The sequence below is a fragment of the Aquarana catesbeiana genome, linkage group LG12 (assembly GCF_042186555.1).
Source record: "Aquarana catesbeiana isolate 2022-GZ linkage group LG12, ASM4218655v1, whole genome shotgun sequence".
Classification (NCBI taxonomy): domain Eukaryota; kingdom Metazoa; phylum Chordata; class Amphibia; order Anura; family Ranidae; genus Aquarana; species Aquarana catesbeiana.
Genome location: NC_133335.1, coordinates 23,167,286 through 23,183,720, shown reverse-complemented (window position 1 = coordinate 23,183,720; position 16,435 = coordinate 23,167,286). Strand labels below are relative to the sequence as shown.

Genomic DNA, 16,435 nt, shown 5'->3' with positions numbered 1-16,435 from the left:
ACTGACACCCCCTCATCCCCCTTCTTCATCATCACACACTGACACCTCCTCATCCCTCTTCTTCATCACACACTGACATCTCCTCATCCCCCTTCTTCATCACACACTGACACCTCCTCATCCTCCCCCTTCTTCATCATCACACACTGACACCTCCTCATCCCCCTTCTTCATCATCACACAGTGACATCTCTTCATCCCCCTTCTTCTTCATCACACACTGACATCTCCTCATCCCTCTTCTTCATCATCACACACTGACACCTCCTCATCCCCCTTCTTCATCATCACACACTGACATCTCCTCATCCCCCTTCTTCATCACACACTGACACCTCCTCGTCCCCCTTCTTCATCATACACTGACACCTCCTCGTCCACCTTCTTCATCACACACTGACACATCCTCATCCCAAATTCTTCATCATCACACAGTGACATCTCTTCATCCCCCTTCTTCATCATCACACACTGACATCTCCTCATCCCCCTTCTTCATCATCACACACTGACACCTCCTCATCCCCCTTCTTCATCATCACACACTGACACCTCCTCATCCCCCTTCTTCATCATCACACACTGACATCTCCTCATCCCCCTTCTTCATCACACACTGACACCTCCTCATCCCCCTTCTTCATCACACACTGACATCTCCTCATCCCTCTTCTTCATCATCACACACTGACACCTCCTCATCCCTCTTCTAATTCATCACACACTGACATCTCCTCATCCCTCTTCTTCATTACACACTGACATCTCCTCATCCCCCTTCTTCATCATCACACACTGACACCTCCTCATCCCCCTTCTTCATCATCACACAGTGACATCTCTTCATCCCCCTTCTTCATCATCACACACTGACATCTCCTCATCCCCCTTCTTCATCATCACACACTGACACCTCCTCATCCCCCTTCTTCATCATCACACACTGACACCTCCTCATCCCCCTTCTTCATCATCACACACTGACATCTCCTCATCCCCCTTCTTCATCACACACTGACACCTCCTCATCCCCCTTCTTCATCACACACTGACATCTCCTCATCCCTCTTCTTCATCATCACACACTGACACCTCCTCATCCCTCTTCTAATTCATCACACACTGACATCTCCTCATCCCTCTTCTTCATTACACACTGACATCTCCTCATCCCCCTTCTTCTTCATCACACACTGACATCTCCTCATCCCAATTCTTCAACATCACACACTGACACCTCCTCATTCCTCTTCTTCATCATCACACACTGACATCTCCTCATCCCTCTTCTTCATTACACACTGACACCTCCTCATCCCAATTCTTCATCATCACACACTGACACCTCCTCATCCCAATTCTTCATCATCACACACTGACACTTCCTCATTCCTCTTCTTCATCATCACACACTGACATCTCCTCATCCCCCTTCTTCATCACACACTGACACCTCCTCATCCCCCTTCTTCATCACACACTGACACCTCCTCATCCCCCTTCTTCATCACACACTGACATCTCCTCATCCCCCTTCTTCATCAAACACTGACACCCCCTCATCCTCCTCCTTCATCATCACACGCTGACATCTCCTCATCCCTCTTCTTCATCATCACACGCTGACATCTCCTCATTCCTCTTCTTCATCATCACACACTGACACCTCCTCATCCCCCTTCTTCTTCATCATCACACACTGACACCTCCTCATCCCCCTTCTTCATCACACACTGACATCTCCTCGTCCCAATTCTTCATCATCACACACTGACATCTCCTCATCCCCCTTCTTCATCACACACTGACATCTCCTCGTCCCCCTTCATCATCATCTTCTCCCTCCAGTCCTCCCTTCTTCCCAGACTAAAAGCCTCCATTCATTTCTTCACACACCTCATCCTCCTCCCTCTCTCCCTTCCAATCTGCACCAGCAATACACACTTGCCTGTTTCCCCTCTGGACCAAACATATACCCCCCCCCATGTAGACGATGTCCTGTACACATACACATTGCCTCCTGGTAAGTGTGTATACAATGTTCAACCCATGGATGTTTCTCTACTCTGTGTCCGATTCTCCCCCCCCTCCCCCCCGCCATGCCGGAAGGAGATGTTTGGGGTATAAACACACAACACGGCACCCGGCTCTGTCACTCTTCCCTCAGGCAGACATGGCTGCTGGCCTCTCACGTGTTCTTTTCTCTGTGCAGGTTTCTCCTATCTACGCTGACACCCGGACACCTTTTCAGTATGACAGCATGCTGGCGCCAAGGACCGGCCAGTGCCAGGACTTCCTGTGTGGGACGCTGCAATCTCCGAACGCACCCGTCTCCCAGCCTCAACCTGTACAGAGCCGCTTCTCACCAGTGTTTTCCAGTGTCATCCCCGTCCCCAGGCACAGGTCAGCCAGCAATCACACCCACTGTATAACTGTACCATGCAAGGAACGGATCTGGTTATTACATGCACTGTCATTTTGTAGGGGTAACAAACAGCTTTGTGTTGTCAAAGGACAATTTGTTTAGACTGGTATTGTCTATTTGAATCATTTCCAAATTCGATGACCTGTTAAGTGACCCTGTACTTTGTTATTGCAGCGTTAAGTAACAGGTTCATTTAAAGCAGATCTAAACCTAAAAGTAACATGTAATATATTGCAGTTTGCTAGTTCTGGGCTGTGGTGACTGCCTTTGATTTCCCCTAGTAGAATAGACAGTACAGAGAAGGATGGTTGGCTTCTGGTTCTGCTCACAGGACGTAACGAGAACACGGTATTTCCAGCAAGATCAACATATTTTTTTTTTTTGTACTTGTCGAAAATATTCTAAGGCCGGCCATACACGGTGCAAATTTCTTTCCTGCAACCACGGGTTGCAGGAAAGGAATTTGCACGATTCCCCCATCAACACAGACAGGGCTGACAGGGCAATCCCTCCTGCTGGGCCTTTGTCTGCACCCGGCTGGGACGGTTTCTCCCGCTGGGAGGAGGCAGAGATTATAGCTAGCAGCTATGCGAAAAACCTCTAGTTTTGGGATTTTTAAGGCAATGAAATAATAATAATAATAAGAGATTTTATTTTAACATATAAAAAATAGACAAATTGAGTAGAAAAATTCAACATGTTGCATAATTATACAAAGATTAAAAACAATGCCTGATGTATTGGATTGAGTTGGAAGTGGAATGACCGGATGGTAAAGAGTAGAGGGATATCAAACGCGTTTCAAATAATGCATAAGCAAAATCTTCATCTGGGATTTATACCACTTCAGTACAAAATGTAGCATTTTAGAATTCATATAAAGTATAAATTTTCAATAGCTGCAAACATATGACACATGAACACTTTCTAAATACATGTATAAGTAACTTTTTGGCAGAAGCATTCCCCACGTCTCGGTGGAAAAAGTCAAAGATTTGCACAAATGGCCCTTCACACTGTACAGGACTGCTGGATGTGATCCAAACATATGGCGCTCAAAGCAGAGAGGGACTCCGTAGGTAGCCTGGAAGATTTTCTTAAAAAAAAAACTTTATTCACGATTTGAATCGAGTTTTTTTTTACACCGCGCCGGTCCTGAGGAGCTGCGGGCATGTGTTTTTAGGCGAGGCCACGGCGTCCGGCCTCGCGGACTAGGCCAAAGCCGCTGCCTCACCTAAAAACTCCTGCCCACAGCTCTTTGGTACCGGCGCAGTGTTAGCGCCGGTACTGGGGAGCTGCAGGCAGGAGTTTTTAGGCGAGACCGCGGCTTCGGCCTAGTCCGCGAGGCCGGACGCCGTGGCCTCGCCTAAAAACACATGCCCGCAGCTCCTCAGGACTGGCGCGGTGAAACAAAAAAAAATCTAAAAAAATCAATTTGCTTAAATTTTGAACCTATTTGACCTCTCAACTCGATTCAAGATTTAAATCGATTTTTTTTCCCCAGCCCTAACCATAGGCCATTTAAAGACAGATAATGAGAAATTTGTCCAATGGGTACTACGTATTCACATACATTACCCACACTGCAGCTCCATCTGTTGGGGTGTGAAAACATCCCTCAGGGGAGCAGGTTTGCAAACCCTAAACTGAAAAAGAGGCTACTTACTGTTAGGGACAGTTTGCTTACAAAATCCAAGAGTTCCGGAGTAGTAGAACTTCGGCCGCCTGTAGACCGGATGTGACGCGGCAACGCAGGATGCGCCGGTGGTGCATATTGACGTCATCGTCCGCATGCCTGCGCAGTATATGGAGACGCCGGGGACTGCAGCTGGCGCCATTATTCTCTCTTCCATATGATATCTGGAGGAGTCAAAACCCGTGGAGCCGTGCCGATTCAGGCAGCCTGACCGTTCCCATTAATGCAGCTTGACCTGTGCCATCGCTCGGGCTCCTCTGTCTTCTATGTCAGCAGGTGTCAGGTCCAGCCGGGAGATCGCCCGGTGTTCGCCTGGGATGTCTCTCCTCCGATATTCTGCCTCTTTTCTGTACTAGCGTGGCGGCGGGGGCTGTGCCAGTCGTATATTCGCACCATAAGACGCAGAGACCTTTTCCCCCATATTTTTTTTGGGGAAAAGTGCGTCTTATGGTCTGAAATATACGGTATATGAATTCTAAAATGCTACATTTTGTATTTTCAGAAGTGGTATAAATCCCTGATGAAGATTTTGCTTATGCATTTATTATTCAAACGCGTTGGATATCCCTCTACTCTTTACCATCCGGTTTCCACTGGTGGTCATTCAGCAAGTAGATGAGAAATACCACTTCCAACTCAATCCAATACACCATGCATTGTTTTTAATCTTTGTATAATTATGCAACATGTTGAATTTTTCATTGCCTTTAAAAATCCCAAACTCGAGATTTTTCACATTTTTCTTGTTACCATAGGGATGATGGCAATTGCACACCTAGTCACATGAGCCGTCTCATTTCTTCATAGCTAGCGGCTATAGCTGTGGTTGTAATCCCCTGAAATAAACAAAAATGAACAAAGCATACTCTTCTATAGTGTGTGCTTGCCTTTCAAGGCACCTACTATGCTTCCTACCTCTCACTTGTTCCTCTATCTGTATGAGCCACTTCTGACAGTCCATGTCAACACCATACAATACCGAGATGGCCCCTACAACCCCCCCCCCGTGCAAGTTTTCCTATGAGATTCTGCTGGGGGCGGGGGGGGGGGGGGGAGTGTTCGTTCCCCTTACTTAGGTTTTAGATTACACTCCTGCTCTATGCTGTGCAGTGTGTGACATCAGATTCCCGCCTTCTGGAGCTTAATAATGCTGTCTAAGTTCTGTACTTTAAAGGGCTCCGGAGAAGAGATGGCTGGAGATAAACGGGTATGTAGGAGGATTTTTTTTTCATCTGTTAATTATCTTGGGCTGGTCAATTCACTGGGTATATGCAAGGGTTTACAACTACCTTAATCTCCATACAAGGCTCAGAGCAAATGAAAAAAAAACTAACAGGGCTTCTAAACCCCATCATTGTTTTTAAAAAAAAAAAAAAAAAAAAATCTAGAAATCCTGTATCCAGTGTTACCCGCTTCTCCCCTTCTTCCATCTATCATCACCGATATTAAAGGAGTTGTAAACTCCTCGAGGACGAGTCCAGCAGCTCTGCCTGCTGTGTAGGGTTCTCCATTGGATAGATTGGTAGCAGCAGGAGCCATTGGCTCATCAAATCCAGTGACACAAGTGGCGGGGCCGAGTCCCGCTGTCTGTGTCAATGGACGCAGCAGCAGGACTCAGAAGCGCGCCCGCAAGAGTGTCCCCATGGAAAGCTGCTCTCCGTGGGGGCACTTAATGAAGAGGAGGGGCCGGGAGCGCCGCCGGGGTACCCCAGAAGAGGAGGATCGTGGCTGCTCTGTGCAAAATCCTTGCACAGAGCAGGTAAGAAACATGTTTGTTGTTTTATAAAAAATATATATTCTCTTTCTCCTCTCTCTATGTGATCTACAGTGGATATAAAATGTCAGGTTTCTCTGATGTAAAAAAAATAATTGAATAATTTCAGAACTTTTTCCACCACCTTCTCTTTTTTTTATTTTTTTTTTTTTTTTATGTGACCTATAAACTGTACAACACAATTCAGAGACAAACTAAAATCTTTTAGGGGGCAAGTAAAAAAAAAAGTTTAAAATAATATGGTTGCATAAGTGTGTACACCCTCTTATAACTGGGTATGTAGCTGTGTTCAGAATTAAGCAATCTCATTCAAACTCCTGTTTAAATAGGAGTCAGTACACACCTACCGTTATTTAATGTGCCTCTGATTAGCCTCAAAGTTCAGCTTTTCTAGTATTATTATTATTATTATTTTTAAAATTTTGAAAAAAAATGATATTTTCTACTGTTTGTTATAAAAAAAAGTCCAATAAACTCAATTTTAGTCATACATTTAGGCCAAAATGTATTCGGCCACATGTCTTTGGTAAAAAAAATGTCAATAAGCGTATATTTATTGGTTTGCGCAAAAGTTATAGCGTCTGCAAACTAGGGTACATTTTCTGGAATTTACACAGCTTTTAGTTTATGATTGCCTATGTCATTTCTTGAGGTGCTAAAATGGCAGGGCAGTACAAAACCCCCCCAAATGACCCCATTTTGGAAAGTAGACACCCCAAGCTATTTGCTGAGAGGCACGTTGAGTCCATGGAATATTTTATTTTTTGACACAAGTTGCGGGAAAGTGACAATTTTTTTTTCTTTTTTTTGCACAAAGTTGTCACTAAATGATATATTTCTCACACAGGCCATGGGCATATGTGGAATTGCACCCCAAAATACATTTGGCTGCTTCTCCTGAGTATGGGGATACCACATGTGTGGGACTTTTTGGGAGTCTAGCTTCATACGGGGCCCTGAAATCCAATCACCGCCTTCAGGATTTCTAAGGGCGTAAATTTTTAATTTCACTCCTCACTACCTATCACAGTTTCGAAGGCCATAAAATGCCAAGACAGCACAAAACCCCCCAAAATGACCCCATTTTGGAAAGTAGACACCCCAAGCTATTTGCTGAGAGGCATGGTGAGTATTTTGCAGCTCTCATTTCTTTTTGAAAATGAAGAGACAAGAAAAATGTATTTTTTTTTTCTTTTTTCAATTTTCAAAAGTTTGTGACAAAAAGTGAGGTCTGCAAAATACTCACTATACCTCTCAGCAAATAGCTTGGGGTGTCTATTTTCCAAAATTGGGTCATTTGGGGGGGGGGGGTTGTTCCCTCTGGGCATTCCATGGCCTCCGAAACTGTGATAGGCAGTGAAGAGTGAAATCAAAAATTTACGCCCTTAGAAAGCCTGAAGGTGGTGCTTGGTTTTCGGGGGGTCCTGTGCGCGGCTAGGCTCCCAAAAAGTCTCACACATGTGGTATCCCCGTACTCAGGAGAAGCAACAGAATGTATTTTGGGGTGTAATTTCACATATTCCCATGGCATGTTTGAGCAATATATCATTTAGTGACAACTTTGTGCAAAAAAAAAAAAAAAAAAGTTTGTCTCTTTCCCGCAACTTGTGTCACAATATAAAATATTCCATGGACTCGACATGCCTCTCAGCAAATAGCTTGGGGTGTCTACTTTCCAAAATAGGGTCATTTGGGGGGGGGGGGTTGAACTGTCCTGGCATTTTATGCACAACATTTAGAAGCTTATGTCACACATCACCCACTCTTCTAACCACTTGAAGACAAAGCCCTTTCTGACACTCTTTGATTACATGAAAAAATTATTTTTTTTTTGCAAGAAAATTACTTTGAACCCCCAAACATTATATATTTTTTTAAAGCAAATGCCCTACAGATTAAAATGGGTGTTTCATTTTTTTTTCACACAGTATTTGCGCAGCGATTTTTCAAACTTATTTTTTGGGGGAAAAACACACTTTTTTAAATTTTAATGCACTAAAACACACTATATTGCCCAAATGTTTGATGAAATAAAAAAGATGATCTTAGGCCGAGTAAATGGATACCAAACATGACATGCTTTAAAATTGCGCACAAACGTGCAGTGGCGACAGAATAAATACATTTTTAAAAGCCTTTACAGGTTACCACTTTAGATTTACAGAGGAGGATTTACTGCCCTCGATCTGACCTTCGCGGTGATACCTCACATGCATGGTGCAATTGCTGTTTACATTTGACGCCAGACCGACGCTTGCGTTCGCCTTTGCGCGAGAGCGGGGGGGACAGGGGTGCTTTTTTTTTTTTTTTTAATTCATTTTATTGTTATCTCAGGGAATGTAAATATCCCCTATGATAGCAATAGGTAGTGACAGGTACTCTATTTTTTTTTTTTTTAATTGGGGTCTATTAGACCCTAGATCTCTCCTCTGCCCTCAAAGCATCTGACCACACCAAGATTGGTGTGATAAAATGCTTTCCCAATTCCCCAATGGCACTGTTTATATCTGACGATGTCATGAAATGCTCGTAGCTTCCGGTTTCTTAGGCCATAGAGATGTTTGGAGCCATTTTGGTCTCTGATCAGCTCTATGGTCAGCTGGCTGAATCACCGGCTGCATTTTCAGGTTCCCTGTTGGGACAGGAGAGCCAGAGAAAAACATGGAAGACGGTGGGGGGGGGCATTCCCTCCCACTGCTTGCAAAAGCAGTCTAGAGGCTAATTAGCTGCTAGGATTGCTTTTACATGAAAGCCGACCACTGGCTGAAAAGAATGATACCAAGATGATAGCTAAACCTGCAGGCATCATTCTGGTATAACCACTCAAAGTCCAGCAACATACCAGTACGTTGCTGGTCCTTGTTGGGCATATATTGTAAACTTTTTTTCATGCAGCCTGTGGGCTGCATGAAAAAAAGATATTGATCGGTGGGTATGCCCACCATTAGAATACCTCCCTTCATCCACCCACTTCTAATGATGGGCATACATGCACCATTTATATATGCCGAAGCCTGGGGGCATCCTCCCGCAAAAGGCAGGAGCAAATCGCTCCTCCACCCACTGCTGCCCCCACGCTTCGGCATATATGTTGAAGTATGTAACTCTGGTGGTGAAATCACCTCCGACAGCGCTGGAGTCACGGCTTTATATATCGTGGGAGCAAACGCTGTTGCTATCAAGATAAATAAATCCACGCTGCAACTGAATGGCGTACCTGAAAACAATAAAATGGTTACCAACAAAACACAGTAAACAGTAAAGTATAAAAAAATTGCATATCTGAAAAGCAAACATGGTAAAACATAATAACAATAAAACATTGCAGAATAGAATAGAGTAAAAAAGAGCAGAACAATAGAGAGAGAGAGAGAACAATAAAACAACAACTATTTTTGTTTTTTTTATTTTATATTTTTTTTGTGTTTTTTATTTTTTTTTTTTTTTTACACTTTTTTTAGTAACTTTTAACTTTTGTAACTGGTTCCAGGTTTGGGTCTCTCAAAATGCAATGGCATCTTGGGGGACCCTGTGAAAGTGTGTCCTAGTCTGTGCAGTGCTGAACCCTACGCTAATACTCAACTAGTGTATGGTAGCGTTCAAAACATTCACCCATGCAAAGACCAGGATTGCAAGGACAGGAGGGACAATAATACCGGGTGTCACGCCTAAATCTGCGCTTGCTGCAGACACGACATCTTTTTTGTGGGGCTCGTTGGGTAGGGGTACTCGGGAGGGCATAAGGAAAATGCCTCTCATGCAGCCGGCCTACTGCATTTGGTTGGGGAAGGTGAGGTAGAGCACCGTCTGGAAACAGAAGGGCTCTGACGATCTCTTCCTGGAATTTAAGGAAGGATCCAGTCCGTCCTGAAGCTCTGTATAGCACATGAGCGTTCAGCAAAGCCAATTGAAATAAATAAACAGACACTTTTTTGTACCAGCGTCTGGCCTTACGGGCAACTAGGTACGGCGACAACAACTGATGGTTGAGGTCCACCCCTCCCATATTAAGGTTATGTTCGTGGACACAGAGGGGTTTCTCCACAACACCAGTCGCCGTAGTAATTTGGGTCGTCGTGTCTGCATGAAGGGAGGTGAGAACGAAAACATTCTTCTTATCCCTCCACTTCATAGCGAGCAAATTATTATACTTCAAGCAGGCTCTCTCCCCAGCCTAAGACGGGAATCTACAAGCCGCTGGGGAAAGCCCCGGCGATTAGGTCGCACGGTGCCACATGCTCCAATCTGATGATCAAACAAGTGACTAAAAAGTGGCACGCTCGTGTAATAATTGTCCACGTACAAGTGGTACCCCTTTCCGAATAAGGGTGACACCAAGTCCCACACTATCTTGCCAGCGCTTCCTATGTAGTCAGGGCAGTTTGTCGGCTCTACGTGACTATCTTTGCCCTCGTAAACCATAAAACTACATGTACAGCCTGTGGCCCTGTCACAGAGCTTATACATCTTGACCCCGTATCTGGCACGCTTGCTGGGAAGGTACTGTTTGAATGACAAGCGGCCAGAAAATTTAATCAGGGACTCATCAACGCAGACAACTTGATGGGGGGTAAACAAGTCTGCAAAACGTTGGTTGAAGTGGTTTACGAGGGGCCGAATTTTGTAGAGCCGATCGTATGCAGGGTCTCCACGAGGACGACAGAGTTCATTGTCGTTGAAGTGCATGAACCGCAAAATCTGCTCGTATCGTGCCCTGGCCATGGAAGCAGAGAACAAGGGCGAATGGTAAATTGGGTCAGTGGACCAATATGACCGCAACTTACTCTTTTTATTCAAGCCCGTGAGGAGGGAAAGGCCCAGAAAGATCTTAAATTCGGAGACCGTAATTGGTCTCCAATCTCTGGCAAGGGAGGACTGGGGAATAGTGGCGATGTGTTGACCAGCGTACAAATTGCTTTGGTCCACAATAGATCTATAGAGATCTTCGGTGAAAAACAGTGAATAAAAATCCAGTGGCGTAAAGTCAACTGTTTCCACCTGAATTCTGGGTTGGCCAGTGAAAGGGGGAAGTACGGGTGCTGCAGAAGTGGTGGGTTCCCAATTCGGATTGGCGAATGCAGCGGGAAGGGCACTATGGGCACGACGGGCATGTGTTCGTCTTCTTGGTGGCAGCAGGACACTACTAGTACTTGCCACCTCACCAGCTTGAACTGCATTTATGGGACTCACCACGTGATACTGCAGTGCTGGATGTACGACCAGGGTGTACTAGGCCGCTGGTGCTTGCCAGTTCACCAGAAGGAATAGCGGCGCTAGTACTTCTCTGCTCCATACGAGGGACCTGCGGTTCTTGCACTTAAAGGACAGAAGAAGTTCGGGGTCTGGTACGCCTGACCCTAGCAGGGACCACAACTCTGTCATCAGAGCTATCTGTCATGGAGCCGCTGTCCTCTACAGGATCGTATTCTGAGCCTGAACTTGACAGATGAGTGACTTCCTCTTCACTATCTGTCATGCTCAGAAACGTGTAGGCCTCTTCACTAGTGTACCTTCGATTTGCCATTTTGGGCTCTAAATTTAGGGGTACACTAGTGAGACTCGCAGGCAAAAAAGCTCCTGACTGTCAGCGACTGTATCAAAACGCTACCAAAAAACAGTTAGCAATCGCAGGGATCAGGCCTGACTCTGCGAACGCTGCAGTTATGTGTGCTTAGTGTTTTGTAAGTGTCAGTTATCGATCAATACTGCACTTGGGTGGGCTGGGCAGGGCTGGGCCGAGGGGCAAAACGCAGGTGCTAGCAGGTATCTGGGCTGATCCCGCTAACACTGTGTTTTATACTATATTTGATATTATTTCCAAATCATTTGCACCTTCAAAGTCCCATTTCTGTGCTCTCTTTTACTTCAGTTTAGAAAAGTTTTTTTTTTTTTTTTTTCTTGGTTAAATGCCATACCTGTAGGCCGTGAGCAACACCCCCAAAGCCTGGCCAAAAAAACTCCCACTGTAAACTACTTGGAAGCCAGAACATAGTATACATTGAGAGCTTTGAACCCCCCCCCCTTACATCAGCCTCTGGAAAGGATTCGCACATGAAGGGCATGGGGGGGTGGATTTCACTTTCTGGGTGTTTTTGTAGATGATTTTTTTTTTTTATCTTATTTTTATTTCCTGGACTGATATTTGCTTAGTAAAATATTTCTCCTTTCTTTGTAGGTTGGATGAGGCAATTGCAGCAGCTGCACTCACTAGCTTGTCCTCGGGTCCCATGGCGCTGGGAGCAGGAGCAGGTACATCTATCTAGCTCACTTCTGTTATCATCTACTCCCTGCAAACTGTGTCCTAGCCCCCGACCTCTCCACTCTTCATTTAGAAGAGGAAAAAAAAAAAGAGCATTCACCACCTTGATCCAGAAGTTGCATGCAGCATTGCCCCAAGGCTGCCAGGTCTCGGCAAAGCTGCGTATCGGAGCCCACTGTAGGACGCCATGGTTGCAGCCTGGTGTTTAAAGCTGAGCTCCAGGTATAATCCTAGTTTGATAGTTACATTCGCCCAGCTTGGACCAATGTAAGCATGCAAATTTGATGGGCTGCTGTGGAAGCTGAAAACCACTGTAGCAGTCGTCGCTTTTGCAGTGATAGTCCCGATCTTCTGGGTTTTGTGGCGGGTGGCTGCAGCATTGCATACTGTCCACAGGGGGTATCTTGCTGACACCACCCCCGTTCATAGAAAGCCATTCTGTGGACAAGATGTAGATTGTAACGTCACTGTCCCACCTCATCCAAACAGAGAATTCCTTTTAATTCGTTGAGAAAAAAAATGATGTTCTATCAACGGTGACGATTGAGCAACACCCCTGCCCCCCAGTGGTCTGTATGCAGTTGGGCAGCTATTCGGCACATGTCCAAGAGGAAAGCGGTATGACATATGCGTACTTACATTAGTCCAAGCTGGACCAATGTAACTGAACATTTAGAATCACATACAGGGTTCAGCACTAACCCATTTAACAGAGCTGAAGGAATATTTTTTTGTTTTCACTTTCTGTATGACAATTAAAGAGTGGGAAAGATGGATTTCAGACGACTGAAGTTAAAGGATAAGTTCACCTTTTCGTAACATGTTACACACATATTCAGGGTGTAATCTGTTGTGAACAGACCTGTCTGCACACCCTGATCTGACCGCAAATGGGGTTCTTCTCCATCTAAAAGACCCCTGCCACGGCCCTTGCTATCACAAGGGATGTTGTTCATCCTTTGAGATGACAATAAAGTTGACAAAATTAAAGTGCCCCCAACCCTCCCCCCCATGCTCATGCGCAAATGCGAACGTACACATAGGTCAAGGATGCACATGTAAACAGAGATCGCACCACACTTGTGAGGTTTCGCTGTGAACGTTAAAGCAAGAACAATATTTATACCACCAGACCTCTTGTGTAACTCCTAAACTGGTAACCTGTAAAGGCTTTTAAAACTTTGCCTATGGAGATTTTTAGGTACAGTTTGTGGCGCTGTTCCACGGGTGTGCACAATTTTAAAGTGTGACTTGGAGTGACGTAATCTTTTATATTTACCCCAAAATGTGGGTATTGTATTGTGTTTGTGTGCACTAAAATTCATTTAATGTATGTATTTAAAAAAAAAAAAATACATTTGAAAAACCACGTGACATAAAAGTTTGGCACACCCACTGTTTTATTCTCTAGGGCCCCTACTAAAATATATATATATATATATATATATATATATATATATATATATATATATATTATAGTGTGTATGTATTCTAATATATTGAGGGGTTCTAAGTCTTTTTACAAGCAAAAAGAACGATTATTTTTTTTACACGCAAGAGAAAAATTTAACAGCCTGTGTAATGCCGTGGACTTATCGGCATCAAAGGTCCGATGGTCTTTTCGACGGACTTTCGAACGAACGGATTTGGCTACACACGATCACACCAAAGTCCAACGGATTCGTACGACTGGACTAAAATAAGGAAGTTCATAGCAATCGGTTTTCGTCCGTCGGACTAGCATACAGAGGAGCGGATTTTTCGACCGGACTCGAGTCCGTCGGAAAGATTTTGAAACCTGTCCCAAATCTAAAGTCCGTCAAATTTTCGACCGAAAAAGTCCGCTGCAGGTCTGATGAAGCCCACACACGGTCGGATTGTCCGACGGATTCGTCCCGTCGGACCAGTTCGGTTGAAAAGTCCGCCTGTGTGTACACAGCATTAAGCCAGCTGCTTATTTTCTCCCTGGGGTGGTCGTCGTCATTTGAACTTGAAAGTGGTAAAAAGGACAGCTGCTTCCTATAAAAGTTAGGTAGATTTTTTTTATATATATATATATATATATATATATATATATATATATATATATATATATATATATATATATATATATATATATATATATATATATATATATATATATATATATATATATATATATATATATATACCTCTCTATAGAGAGAGAGGTATATATAATATACACACACAGTGGGGACAGAAAGTATTCAGACCCCCTTAAATTTTTCACTCTTTGTTATATTGCAGCCATTTGCTAAAATCATTTAAGTTCATTTTTTCCTCATTAATGTACACACAGCACCCCATATTGACAGAAAAACACAGAATTGTTGACACTTTTGCAGATTAATTAAAAAAGAAAAACTGAAATATCACATGGTCCTAAGTATTCAGACCCTTTGCTCAGTATTTAGTAGAAGCCCCTTTTGATCTAAAACAGCCATGAGTCTTTTTGGGAAAGATGCAACAAGTTTTTCACACCTGGATTTGGGTATTCTCTGCCATTCCTCCTTGCAGATCCCCTCCAGTTCTGTCAGGTTGGATGGTAAACCTTGGTGGACAGCCATTTTTAGGTCTCTCCAGAGATGCTCAATTGGGTTTAAGTCAGGGCTCTGGCTGGGCCATTCAAGAACAGTCACGGAGTTGTTGTGAAGCCACTCCTTCATTATTTTAGCTGGGGGGAGTATGGGTGTAATATTCCTGCTGGGGGGGGTTATGGTTGTAATATTCCTGCGGGGGGGGGGGGTGTATGGATGTAATGTTCCTGCTGGGGGGAGTATGGGTGTAATATTCCTGCTGGGGGGAGTATGGGTGTAATATTCATGTTGAAGGGGATGTCTGTGCAGGAAGTTCTTGTTGTATGATGGACACGGCGAGGATCTGTTCACACCTAGGAGTTCTGGATTCCCGAATCGCCGCAAATCGCGGCACACTCTTGCGATCCTTTTACTTTAAATATCGCCCCAACTGAGGCGTGATCTTTTCCGCGATTGTCACCTGATAAATCACAGGACTGCTTTTGGGAAACAGGCGTCCCGCGATTTTGTTTGTGTGATTTGTCAGGTGACAATATTGTCCCATGTTGGGGTGCCATTGAAAAGATCACAATCGGGAATCGAAGTAATTCCACCCGCGATCGAACGCCTAGGTGTGATCGCAGCCTAAGCGTCTTCTATCAGTTGCTGAGTTCACATTCTGGGGGAACATTTTCTTCCTCAAACATTCCACACATTCGCTTCATTCTTTATTCCACCGCTAATATATACTCCCTGTTGATCCTGTATAGTGCTTTTCTCTCTGAGGACTCCAAGTATTGGAGATGGCGTTGGCCGGGAATCGAACCCGGGTCAGCTGCTTGAAAGGCAGCTATGCTCACCACTGCACCACCAACGCAAGGTAGCATGTCTTTGTAGTGTGGGAGGAAACCGGAGTACCCGGAGGAAACCCACGCAAGCACAGGGAAAACATGCAAACTCCATGCAGATAGTTTCCTGGTCAGGATTTGAACCATGGACCCTAGTGCTGCAAGGCTAACCCCTAAGCCTCTGTGCTGCCCGTATGCGGCCTCTGTTCTCTAAGGCCCGCCCCCGCTGAGCGGAGTACATCAGTTATGTCCGCTCAAAGCGCCTCCAGAAGAAATCCAAACTTAACCTAAACTACAATCTATATATAATATATATATATATATAACACTTCAAAACACACCCAAATAATAGCATCCCGTGTAGGCAGTCCCATTGCTGTCAACTGAGGTGCAGTGGCTATACCCAATGTGACATCTGTGTGAGTGCCGGTGCACGGCCCCGAACGCACCCAGGGTGCGTCCATGCAACTGCACTCGCATGGATGTCCTTTTTGGGGTAAACACAGCCCCCACACAGAGTACAGATTCATACACCCCGTGTGAGTGAGGCCTTGGACTTCTCCATAAAGGACCTCACTGGCGGGAAGAGTTCTCATTTCTCCAGAGAAAGCCTAAAGAAAGCTGGAAAGACTTCTCCCAACTCTAAAGACAAAAAGAGTTCCAACCAACCAAGTCTTCCCAAAGCTGCCTCATATCCAAAAGTTGCCAAGTGTGTAAATGTAGACCTTAAGCTTTAAGGTTAATCAAAAATATCACATTCAAAAAGGAAAGGTGTAACAAGGGGGAGTATGGAAGAGGGAGAGAGGGCGGAAAGGAGGGGTGGAGGGGAGGTTGGGGGTAAGGAAGGGGTGTGGGGGTTCCCCCAAACCCTCACCCCCTTCTTCCTCCAACCTCCC

The 16,435-nt window shown here is 44.7% G+C and overlaps 1 non-coding gene across 1 annotated transcript; it reads right to left on the bottom strand.

The window, feature by feature from the left end:
* Positions 1 to 15,496: 15,496 nt before the first annotated feature.
* On the bottom strand, positions 15,497 to 15,568 carry TRNAE-UUC (transfer RNA glutamic acid (anticodon UUC)). The gene has a single exon. It is a non-coding gene; the product is annotated as a tRNA-Glu (tRNA).
* Positions 15,569 to 16,435: the final 867 nt, after the last annotated feature.